This window comes from Pyrgilauda ruficollis, unplaced genomic scaffold (assembly GCF_017590135.1).
Source record: "Pyrgilauda ruficollis isolate IOZ18807 unplaced genomic scaffold, ASM1759013v1 scaffold12, whole genome shotgun sequence".
NCBI lineage: Eukaryota > Metazoa > Chordata > Aves > Passeriformes > Passeridae > Pyrgilauda > Pyrgilauda ruficollis.
The window spans coordinates 14,984,539-14,997,620 of record NW_024510321.1 but is presented as its reverse complement, the minus strand read 5'-3'; positions in this window follow the sequence as shown (position 1 = coordinate 14,997,620).

The following is a 13,082-nucleotide window of genomic DNA, read 5'->3' as shown; positions in this document are numbered from 1 at the left end:
CATCCCTGCTATTCTGAGTCTGGAGCTGGATACATTTTGGTGGGTTTGCAGCATTAGTATTACAGCTCAGACCACAAACTCGGTACTCTGTAAAAAAATGCAAAGTTGTTCAAGCCTGTAGGAATTTACTATCATCCAGCCAGGGACAAAAACAATTTCAAGTATAATTCAGTGAGCCCAGGAGAATGGATTGCAGTATAAAATTTGAGTAAGTGAGATTATGGTTAGGAGGAGCCCAGCAGAACTCACTTAAGACTTTTAACTTGGGTTCCTAGCAATGAAAATCTACTGACACACTCTGAAACCGTGAGCAGAGTAAAACATGTTTTTCATGCTTTGCTGTTGGAAACTGTCACTGTGGAATAACAACAGTGACAGTGTTTCTAAAGATGCTGTGCCTGTTTTCGGAGGATTTCCTAATTTTTTAAAGGTCGGGGGGAAAAAAATCACTCCAGTTTTTTCTGCATTCACTTAAACTATCTACATTCTTTCATTTGTTTTAAATTAGAGGAGCCAGAATCTAACAGATAAAGTCATCGGCCTCAGTTCTGCTGAGGGTTTATTCACATTAGGTCAAACAATGTTAACTTGTTTTAGAAAGCCAGCAGGGACTATTACATGTGCAGCATTTCCCTCAGAAACCCTCCCCTCCCACACACACACAGTTTAAAAGAGTTCAACACAATAAATATCCAACCTATCTAAAACTGGCCATGACAGCAAAGGTTTAAGTGCCTGAATGACAGAGAAGAGTGAAATGATGATTTGAATCACCTTAGCTCCTCTACTGAAATAACAGCTCTGTGTTTGGTTCTGTGCTTCTGACTGGAAGGTAATAAATCAGCCCTAGTTTGTAAAATGTTTTGTTTAACTACTGAAATGACAATTTAGGTGGAAGTAGCTGGTAAGGAATTGACAACAGCATTGTCGATCTCTCCTTGCTTTATCACATAATCAGCAGCTTGATCCGCTGATTAGCAAAGCCTTGTTTTAGTACCACAGAGGTGCTAACAGCCGTCTCCAAAGTTCAGGCTAGCCATCTTTTGGTATTTTTGCTGACTATCCACTGCTTCCCTATAGACAGACAAAGAGTGGCAACTTTCTCCTGAGCTATGCCTCTAAAACTGGGCTGGATCAAGACTGCTTTCAGGCACTGAGGAAACGCTCAGGAGTAAAAATTAGACATATCACATGAATATGTGGATTTCATTCAAACTCTCCCTCCTTCCAAAGATTACATGCCCCACCCCAAGGCAATGTGTCAATTGCTGCTCCCACATTTTACCTACTCTGTCCAAAGAGCTTATACTTCAGTTTGAGCTCATCAGAACCTCACTGCCAGATACCCTGTAGAAACCAGGTACTTGGCTTTTACTGGCTTCTAAACCTGACTTCATGTGCTGCTACTTACGCCAACTGACCGCTGCTCAGCTCTCTTTTCACTGAAGAGACACAAGAGATGTTCTCTAGGACAGCAGGAGTCATTCAAAGGCCAGAAGGTGTCTAAACCTGTAAGCTGATTACTATTTATGGGGACTAGGCTCTGAAAGTGATATTACATTGGGGTGGGGGTTTTTTTGGTTGCTTGGTTGGGGGGTTGTTGGTTGCTTTTCCACCACCCATCTTTCTGCTGAAGCTTTTAAAAAGTGAGATGGAAAATGGGGAGACAGCATCCAGAGAAGTGTGATCCCCACAAAAAAAGAAAAACAAAAACCAAAGAAACCAAAAACCAAATGAAATGTGTGAGGCAAGCTGGATTGTATTTATGTCTGTAGGTTATAAATTTCCCAGAAGAGACTGGATTAGGAATATCTTTGGTATTTTAACAGAACTAAACTTCTACTATAGGTTCCTGAAAAAAATATTATGAATTCCTGGGCAAGCTACATCCTGCTTCCAGAGAAAGGACTATGTTTAAATGCTGCTTTCAAGAAGAAGAAAGTACAGGATTCATTCTCTTTCAGTGTTTCACAAACCCTTTAAACAAATGCTGCAGAAGATGCTGGCTGCTTGGAGTTAGAGATACTATCTAATGACTGGTTCTGCTCTAGCTTTAGGGACCAACGCAGGGACAGCTGTGGGAATTAGGAACATCCAGGATTGGGTTCAGGTTCCAAGTGGCTTATCTGCCTTTACAGAAAAAAACCCCAATGTTAGAATCCAGCCATGTAAATTATTGCAACTAATGAACAGAAATGCTCATTAGTTTTCTGTGAACGGGCTGTGTTGATTGCCTAAGCAAACTGTAGTGTGGAAAGAAGAAACATGCTTTTGAACTAACTGAAGAAAGCATTACGTATAACACTTTTCTAGTGTGACTAAATTAATCAGCAGCAGCCTCCACCAGTTTGTCCCTGTTTGGCAATGGACTTAGAACTTCAAATCTAGTCAAAAATCAATCCAGAAATCTGATCAGCAGTAACATAATGCGGGGAGAAGTCAAAATTAAAGTAATGAGCTAAGGAACAAAGCCACGTTTACAGAATATTTTCAGCCCAGTCTTCTGCTGAGACACCCTCAGATGTTCATTTCAGAGCTGCTTTCCCAGAAAAAAGCAGCAGCCAAATATTTTAACTCATTAGATATACTCTTCGCTGCAGTATTGTGCTGTTTCATATGTGCCAGACTCCAAATGGCTCCATGTGGATGCAAAGTATGTCCACACAAAGGTCATTTTCAGGATTAGACCAAAGAGTTGCAAGGGAGGCAAGGGAAAGCAGTCCAAGTTAGTTTAATTCTCAAGGCAGTCCTTAGGGCCTAAGCAAAATACAAAACAAAATATGAGCACAGTAATGCACAACATTTTTCCCTGATGTCTAGGGACAGGGATTCATATTTTTGATATATTAAGAGTGTTCTTTCCTTCTGATCAGGTGGGGATGGACTATTAGCTTTCAGGTCTACTTGACTACCTGAGGTGAGGGCCACAGGTATTTTACAATATTTATAAAGGTAATTAGCCTGAGTAACTTTATCTGATTAATATATAAATGAAATTCAAAGGGAGAATCCTCCCCCTTGATATACAGATTCCTGTTTACTTTTCTCATCCCCTGTGAGACCAGCTGCAGGAGCAACAGGTTCTATTCCATTTGCAATGTGTCAGGCCGTACTTCTGGAGACATGGTCCAAGTTTTAGAGAAATCTCGATGAAAGCCAGAGAAAAAATGAAGATTTGCAGCAGTCATAATTTGTCAAACTTCTCTATGCACTAAAGCTTGTTTTGTGTGCTGTTCATAGCTTCTATGTTTATTTAATCTGCTTTTCCTTATTTATACTTTTCTTTTATAAAACAACAGTTATTAAAACACTGGCAGCTCAATAATTTTCTTAAAAATTAATTATATTGCCTTTTGAACTGTGTGATACTTCCAAAGCACAGAAGAGTTAAAGAAAAATAAACAGATTACTGCAACTTTCTGCATTTCAAAATAGTGGTAAATAACATCTGTGCAGAGCTCAAGTCCCTTCCAATAATTAGCTGCTTTAGCGAAGGGGGTGAACCACTTGGAAACACTGCAGCAGTCATCTTTTGGCTTTTACTCTTGCAAGATGTGTTTTCTGACTCCAGCTCAGAGGATTATGCTCTTCTTGCTCATGACAATACTGTTCTTACAAGAACAGTGATGAGAGCTGAGAGCAGAAAGTGAGGCACATTGCTTGGATCACTGGGAAAGGATGGTCCATGTTAGCGCTGCCTGAAGATGGCTACCTCAAACAGCTCCCTGATTTAGCTGCATCTGAAGTTAAATGGTTATTTCACAGACTGCTGGACTAATGAAACAGTGCCCCACCCCCTTCCTTTTCATGCTGCTCTGCATTGAGAGAGGGTACAGGAACAGCTCACCCAGCTGGAGGGGATGCCAGCTGTAGGGAGACTGGTACTTCTGAGTGATGGGATTGTGCTGGTCCATGATCCTGCTCCTGCAGGAGCACCTTATTGCTGTCAAATGGGTCACTGACCCTGCAGAGCTGACTGGCAGTGTGCTTTAAACCATGTCAGGGTTCACCTGCCGCTCTTCAACAGACAGGGTCCACTTAGTAGTCACATATTTTGGTTCTTCTCTGATAAATGGCACAGCCTTGTAATCTGGGGTCTAGTCTGTTGTAGCCTTTGCTCATTCTACATCGGCTTCCTGCAAGCCTTTCCAGTTTCTGCTCATGCAATTCCCATTGATTATACATAAGATGCCTGCAGAATCTAAATGTTCCTTAGCGTATTGGCTGGAAAAGCTTTAATTAAATGGATCTCATACTCTCTTCTTTTTAATGAAATGACTTCTTTTGGTTCCAATTCAGAGCAGGAGCACTGCTGAAATATTGAAAACATTAATGGATCATCAAAGTATATGCTGGGTACTCTCCTTCAAAAATATGAATGTCTTATTCACCTTCAGTTTAGCTAAATGTGAAAATGGGAATGAGGAGCTCTTGTTGCAGATACAGGTGTTCCTGTACAGCCACTATTGTTTATTCCAGGAGAAAGCAAATCCTTACAAATTTGGCTGCAATAGGACTCCCTCTCTGGGCAAACAGGGAGTTTAATAACACAACCCTTTAATATCCTGAGGCAAGGGAAATTTTCTGCTTGCCTTGTGCTCTCCAAATGCACTAGACACTGAGGATGGTATTCATGACACCTGATTTTACCCATCTATAAATTATTCATTTGATCTGAGCTAATCAGCTATGCTCCCTCAATAGTCAATGAAAGACAAAGAAGCTGGCCAGGCACGTTTGTACCACACGTAAGATGGCTTGCATCAACCTCTCAGGGCTCCTATTTCTCTCCAGTGACTTCTGGGAAAGCCCAGACTACTGCAACTGCAATGACATATTAGCCCACTTTCTTTTTGTCCACCCTCATATTGGGAGAATTACAGAAAAAGTAACAATTTATTCTTGTGTATAAAAGACATGCCTTTGATGGCTAGCCAGGGACAGCTGTGCAATTCTGCTCTGTATAACTGTATACATAAAAGTATTAATTATTTCTATATTAAGAAATAAATATGACATGAGGTAACAGGAAGGCTTTCATCCAAGTGTGTAGGGGGATTTTTCTCTTGGTAACATAACATTGCTGTTAACCAAGTATATTAACTGAGACATTTCAATTATGTTAATTAGTTAGTTTCTAATTCTTTAGCTTTATAGATTGTCATGCCATTTTGTGGGGTGACAGCAAATGTGACTGTGCTGCAGGATCCGTTACTAGATTACTAGGATTACTAGAAGTTTGCCTTTAGTAAGGAAGAATTTTTTACTCTGAGCAAGGTACCAGGCCTTGTATTTTGAAAGCTTCTGTAAAAGAAAATATTGATTTTCAGTTTAGTTTCATTCATCATGTTAAAAAATTTAGCAGTCTGCCTGTCACAAACTATATCAAGAATAGTTATGACCCTGGAAACAATATACCTAGTACATGCAATTTTTCTTCATGTAGAAATTTGGTCCATTTAATTGTAATAGAAAATTGAGCAGTGTGTCCCCTATCACAGGAAATTAGATCTGTTTCACTGACTTGTGTGTAAATCCAGAGAAAAATAAAATATTGAAACAGGATATAGGTGAAGAACTTGAGGTGAAGAAACATTATAAACTATGTGCCAAATGCTTTAAAACTAAATTCAAAGTACACATTCTCATGAGGGCTGGGGTTTCTTTTTATTCATGGTATATCTGTATGTCAGCATCATAGAAAGAGCTCCTGTACAGATATTCTTTAAACTACTCTGTAGGAAGGAGTGATTAAGTCCTTATCTTGTTCTCTTGGACAAGACAGTGATTGGAGACGTGTTCTTTTCATGGAACTGGGATTGAGAACGAAGGCCACCCTACAGCAGGAGGCTTTTCAGTCGTGTGTGACTTGAACTGAGACCACTGCAGTTATTCTTCTGATGCTGCCAGCAAACAGCATGAAACAATAACTTTGTTATCCACACTGCCACATTTATCACAGCCTGGATGCTAATTTAGAAAGCAAATACAACTCAGGGCTTTAACTGTATGTCTGTCCTAAATCTCAGTTTATGGGAAGGCATGTCAAAGGTGCTGTTGACTACAATTATGAATTAGAAAAGAAGTTTTGGAAAGGAGATCAAAAATAAACTTAGTTTTGTGAGTGTTAGCACTGTAGAATCTGTGACTCAGACATCCATTGAACACATGCAAAAAGCATTTGGCAGCAAGATGGTCCTTCAGGAGAAACCATAGTATTTCTGAAGGTGCCAGAAGACATAAGTAGCTGGGTATGGCCCCCGCGGATCTCCTGGTAGCAGTTCCTGCAAAGTGTTCCAAAGCCTGTGCATCTCCCACTGTATATTCTCATTTATCAACTTGCCTTTGGAGTCAAGAAACAGCCTCCCACGAGTTCCTGAGTACCCAAATTACAGTTACCCACTCTCTCGTTATAAAACACTCTCGTTCTCCTGTGACAGCTGCGGAGCGGAGCAGTGCCGGGGGCGAGTCCTGCAGCCCACCCGCTCCTGGAAAGTGTAGGAAGGCAGCATCACACTGGAAGAAGATCTGCACAGGATATTGATCATTATTTCAACATAGACAGATTTAAAATAATGAATGTGCTATAGGATATACTGTGTGTTTTCCTTTGTTGTAAGAAGCCCTTTTCTCATCTATGAGGCTTATATCAAAATGTGTGTCTGTCACAGGATCTGTAAGGCTCAGTTTGTTTTCTTTTTAAGACCCTTCATCTTGATTAGCAAGATTTCCAGTATTATAACTATGCCAACAAAGTCAAACTAACTCAGAAGCCATCTCACACCCTACTGTCTTAGCCCGGGGGCAGATCAGGCCTCGTTACTCCTTTCATGAAGCTATAGTGTTATGATCATTCTTATAAGGACCTGAGGGCCTTTGGGATATTAGTCACATGTTAGATCTCCTGCCCTGTGTTCCTTGAGAATTTCAGAGTTTTTAATAATTTTCCTTTTATGTGAAGAAATCCCTTCCAATGCAGGAGCCAATTTCTAGTCACCTAAATGGTCATCCACACAACCCATAATTGCAGAATTTGTATTCAGTGAGCTACACTTGCAATGTTTATTTTACCCACTACATAACTGGATGGAACTACACAGCTCCATACTTATTTCAGGTTAAAAGCATGCAAGTGTTCAGCACTGAACCAGAATATCTTTTCCTGGTTTACCTCCAAAGTAGTTCTGTTATGAAGATCTATTCCTAAACTAGCACATAGATGTCACTTAGAGACAGGTTGTAATGGGAAACATTGGCTTTTTGGCTAGATTAGTGCATTTAAATGGATCAATGATGCGATGCAGCTGTAGGGTGGAGGCTCTTTAAAAGCTGCACTTCTCAGTGCCAAATATAATGAAATACGGATGACTTCCAGCTAACTTACTGTTGATCTTTATACAAGGGGAAATTTTGCAACATGAGTGTTTGATACTGAGAAGCTGCGCTGTGGATAATCAAAAAAGATACACAAAGGTTATAAAGATAAGACATACAGGGAGGAAGCAAAAATTAACAAAATTGGTAAAATAAATTGGAAATGAACTGGAGATAATCAAAGATGAGTAAAATAGAAATTATAAAACTCAGGGGAAAAAAAGATGAAAATAATGCAAAATACAACATAGAGTGAGTAACAAGGAAATTCTCAGTAAAAGACTGGATGCAAACAGAATAATCCTTACAGGAGAAATAAATTCTTCTGGAACAAACTGTAAAGCTATACAAATTCAGAGCTAAGAAGGTTAGCCTGATTCTGAAGTGATCGCTGATAAAAACAGATAATTTTTTGGTTTTTTTTTTTTTTTTTTTTTTGCTATGTTGTATGCACAGCTCTTGATTTGGATTGTGTTTTATTATCTAAACTTACAATTTCAGATAGGTAACAAAAGGAGACTCATTAAATAGTTCCAATCAATCTTCTTGCTTCCCAAGGAATTCCCTTTTCCCCTCCATAGATCTACCACAGGCATTGTCAGTATTTTTAACTTGTTTCTGACTCTAAGATGGGAAACTCTCAGGCATCTCATGCTAATCCAACAACAGTGTTAAAAAAAAAGTCTTTTGCCAACTGAAAAATGCAGTAGCCCACATGAAGCTGCTCAGCTGAAAAAGAAATAAGACACACAAAAAACCCCTGACCTATTGTCCTCTTCAGCAAACCACAGAAAATGAAAACAGTTCTGGAGATAACAGAACTCAAGTATTTTTTTAAATCAGATCCTTAAACTTAAAGTTATGTATTTAATTTCAAAAGAAATCCTCAAAATATGACCCAGTTTGTGTTCAGGTTTTCTCAGCACTTCAACCCCCAAACAAATGCATTGCAGTAGAGTTCAGTGAGTTGGAAGAAGAGCTGAGTGTGGACCAAGAGCAGAGATGTGTGGAGGGAGAGCAGTGCTGCGTGGACTGATGCTGCTGACAGGATAACCCCTTGTGTTACATAACAGAAGGCAAGAAAATGTAAATACACCAGAAGGTCACTTGTATCTTCTCTGAACTTGCCTCATCACCTTTGCTGCTATTCCAAGCATCTGCACAAGTGTATTATAGCTGATTTTTTCAGGAAGTCGATGTCTCTGGACTCCAGGGTTTGCAACCATTTGAAAAAGTTAACCTTTTTTTTTGACCTGCTGTTTTTGAGGACTGGAAACTTGAATCATTTATGAGAAGCAATATCCTTTTGTGGCCAAGGCCTTACTGCATGAACTGCACATGGAGTTGGAGCATCTCTCACATGCAGCAAAAAGTGACCCATGGCAACAGAAGCTGTTTCTAGCCAGTAGCTCTGAAGAAATTAGAGGGCTGGCTATGGCAGTCCTGCTCCAGAAGGGCTGTGTAAAGCATTTTGCATTGTAAATTGCTTCAGCTCTGCCATCTAGGGGAGCTCAGCCCAGCAGGGTATGTGCTGTAGGAAATAACAAGGAATCCATCGAAGACAAAGGATTTTGGCAGAAAAATCCAGGGACAGGCCAAGCAGGCCTGTGCTTTGGGGAGCAGGAGGGCCTGTACAGGAGTCCTCTGGTCACCCTGCCCGGCTTTAGCTGTGGTGTGGCCACAGCAGAGAAAACTGATCAGACAGTCACATTAGCATTTCAGCCTGGCCACAATGACTAGAACACATGCAGCTGCAGGTTTGTCAGTCCCATGTGAGCAAACCCTAAACAAGGTTTGTTCTTTAATTTCAGGGGAAGAGAAGCTGAGACTAAAAACGTATTTCAAAAGTGTCTGGTTCATCCCCTTCCAATTCCAATTGGGTTGTTCCCAGCCCTCTGTTTTTTAGTGATTTATCTGTTCTAATTTTAAATAACTCAAGAGATGGAGTTTCCACCTCTTCCCGTGGGAAATTAGTCCATGGTCTGATAGACACAGTCAGGATATTTTCCTGATGTTCAACCTTCAGTGGTTTTCCTTTGTTCAGTTTAATCTCATTACTCCCAGTTATTCCCTGTCAGTCAGTGCCAAGAACTCAGCCCCTCTCTTTTGTGTTTACACCTTCACAGTTGGATACAGTTGTCTTTAGAAAAATCTGGTAGGCTTGATTATGTTTTGTCCACCTTCTCAAATAAAAAGAAAAAAACAAACAAAAATATGAGTAAAGAGTAGTACAAGTTAGTCCTAAAGAATCTTTTTAAGACTTGATCTACTTCCATTCACCAAACCTCACTGAGACTTGCTCATATTTTTTAGGTTACAGTGACTGGTGACCCCACACAAACCCATCAGCACTTTCCTACCCATATCAGAACTATGGGAACAGAAGTTGTACAAGGTGGGAGGAACGGATGTGAGAAACCAAAACCAGGTTCCTATAATAAGAGGACACAGAAGCCCAAGAGTTGCAAGAAAAATGTGTTTAGCGGAGTGGCATTAAAAGATTACCATAAATATCTGAATGTGACAAATAGGAAGTAGAAAAGCTGGTGAATCATAAGCATGGAGAAAGCTGCCAAAATGATATATATGATGAGATCCTTCAGAGGCAAAGTACAGAAAGGGAAGATGAGGTGATTGAATTTCAGCTATTTCTTGAATTTGCAGAAATGCTGAAAAGAGAATAAGGATCCCTTAACACCTTGTAAGAAAGATTAAAAATGTGGAAGCAGAAATAGAATCCTGGAAGCCAAATGAAAGAACAGAGACTAAACTGAGCAAATCCCATGAAAGAAGGAGACAGATCAGAGGAGGAAGGTAGTATTAGCTAGAAATAAATCAATAGGGGCTTTTGTGGGACCCTCAGCAGACAGCTGGGCTTTCTGGAAGCTCAGTCTACAATGCAACATTAATAGAACAGTCTGTTCCTGCTTTGCCCTCGTTATAAGGAAGCTACGGAGAGAGATGCGCAATTCCTTCTCTTTCCCCCACAAGCTTCTGTCTTTAATATACCTGAGTTTTACATATAAAAGTTTAAAATGTTTTTAAAGTGACAGTTTAAAATTAGAATGAAAGGCTCACCTTGCCTCTAGTTCTGAACTTCATGGCCATCATGAGCCAAGCACACTGATTCAGTGGAGCACAGGTGGCAGGAGCTGAGTCAGGGAAGACTTAGGTCAGAACTGAAGGAGAAAACTCTGAGCAATGATGTGCTGCTCAAGGAGCAGACCCTCAACAAGGAGCAGAGAGCACCTGGATGGACAACCAGAGCCAAGGACAGAATTTTTTTCAGGTGGGAGAGACTAAAGCACCCTTGGAAAGCATTGTTCCTCGCACCTGTAGATACGCTGTTTCCTCTTCTGCCGTGAATGCACTGAGGAGGCAGCAGGAGAACATTGCTTTTATCAGGGATAATGGCTGTAACTCCGTGGCACTGACATTATCAGGGGCCACGCCAACAGCACGCACACAAGCTCCAGGCTCCTGTCCTTTGCACACCAGTGAAAACAAGGACATTCAGATACTAAGTAGGACAAAAAGTTGCTATGGGCTCAGGCATGGCTGTTCCCAGGACACTGCATTGCCTTCCAGCCCATCTGGACTGCAGCGAGGTGTGGAAGAAAATTCTCTGGCATATCTTCATGAGCTAAGTGTAAAGTTATTGTTGTTATGTGATGGCTAGTGATAGAAACTGGAAGAACTCATCTGGAGACAGCAGAATCTCCTTTCAGCTAGCTCAGTTCGGATAACGCCAAATAGACTGACCCTAGCCAGAGACATCCGAGCCCAGAGATACATTTTAAAATGTATAAGACATTCAGATTTTGAATTGTAGAAGTTTAAACCCTATATCCACTCTTGCCATGGATAACCTTCTGTAATACATATTTTAAAATTAGTTTTCTCTATAACCTCTTGCTTTTTTCCCTTATGCATATTTTTTTTTCTCATTGGACAGATTGCCCAGTTTAAGGTGGTACATTTTCAGTTGTTATGGAACAAGATGAAGTGCCTGGTAGTTCACTAGGGTCACCAGCATTCTAGTTGTCAGGCAGGAGCAAAGAAAGGCTGCAAAATGGCAAGTAGGATCTCAAGTTGAACTTTTTGAAGAAGAAAATAAATCAGGGGTTATAAAACATTAGGATATTTTAAACTGATTTAGGAGCTGTAAGGCTATGTAATTTTTAATTCATCTGGGAGGCAATAGTACAAATATAAAAGTTTTGTCTAGACCAACATCAAGTGATTTTTTCTAATTCTGCATTTTGCAGGGACTCCACCTAAGCCATTTGTCTTGATATTATTTGGCTGGACTGCAGTGGCATGGTATGCAATATCACTTAGCTATCCATTTTAAGGATCAGCCTTCAGCTCAGAAAGATAAGAGAAACTGTCAGGACAGACAGCAAGAATCTGTGATTCACAAGATGTCACATGCTTCAGTTTCTTGACAGGAATTTCTGAAACGAGAACCACCTGCTCCTGGTAGTAATGCAGCATCTCTTGCTGGAAAGGCAAACAGCTATTTCAGTAGAGTCTGGGGGAAAAAAAAGCTACAAGAAAGAAATTCTGCCAGAAGCTTCAGCAGCAGTCCTGTGAGACCAGAAAGGAAGTGCAGCAGATCCTTCAGTCTGCAAGTCCAGCAGAAGGCTGCTAGCTCCAGCAAAATTAAGAAAAAGCAGAGCTAGAAATACAACAAAAGATACAGGAAGACAATAAAAGAAATGCAGTGGTGGAAAAAGAGAGTAGGAATAGGAAGAGGCCGAGGTGCTGCAAGCAGAGTATGATCTAGCAGCTGATCTGTTGGGCAAGGGGCCAATTATCGGAACCCCAGCACACCTGGCAGGCCTGTGATGGAGCATCCCCTTCGCGTGCTGCTGCTGAACAGGACACTCTGCCCTGTGCAGTGCCACTGCTGGGCATGAAAAGCCAGCACACTTCAGCCCCTGCAGAATCTTGGTTTCATTTGTTGTGGCAAACTCCCTCGTAGCTTGAAAGTAATGCTTATACATGCCTGTAACTTCTCAATTTTTGAAACAGAATTCTGTGGTTTTGCCCACATCCTGAATTTGTGCTGTGAAAGACAGCTCAGACATATCTGCAAAGGGCCAACCTGTAACAGTCTTATCTAATGCAGTGCTTTTCTCTTGCATGTCACTGCACTTGGCTGTCCACTCAATTAGATGAGCTTCCATGTTTTTCAAGACTGATCTGAAAATATGAAGATATAGAAGGGAAGATGATATCCAGAAAGGAGAGGAGGGGTGGAATCTGGCCTTCAGCAATACCTGATATTTGGGTGGGAGCTGAAAGCATACAGCTGTTGCTTTTGATTTTAATTGCAATAGAATTTAAAAAATAAATGTTATTAATATGACATGAAAGCTTAGAAAGAATGATCTGGCATAAACTGAGCCTGTGGTTAGTTTAAACATCTATCACACTGACCTCTCATAAATCAGGGTCAGGAAACAATGAGGGGGTAGGCAAGTGTTGTGATGTTGTTTGCTGACTGGATGTTCAAAGGAATGCTGAAAGAATGTGCCAAGAATCTGGTTTTGTCGGGAAAAAAAGTTCTTGCTTTTGAAAAGACTGACAGATCTATAAAGACAAAGAGGAGGAAGCTGGTGCCCAGGAGAAACAGACTAAATCCAGAAGCAGGGCTTCTAGAAGTTTCTCCAGGTGTTGCAAACAATTAAAACTAGCAGGAG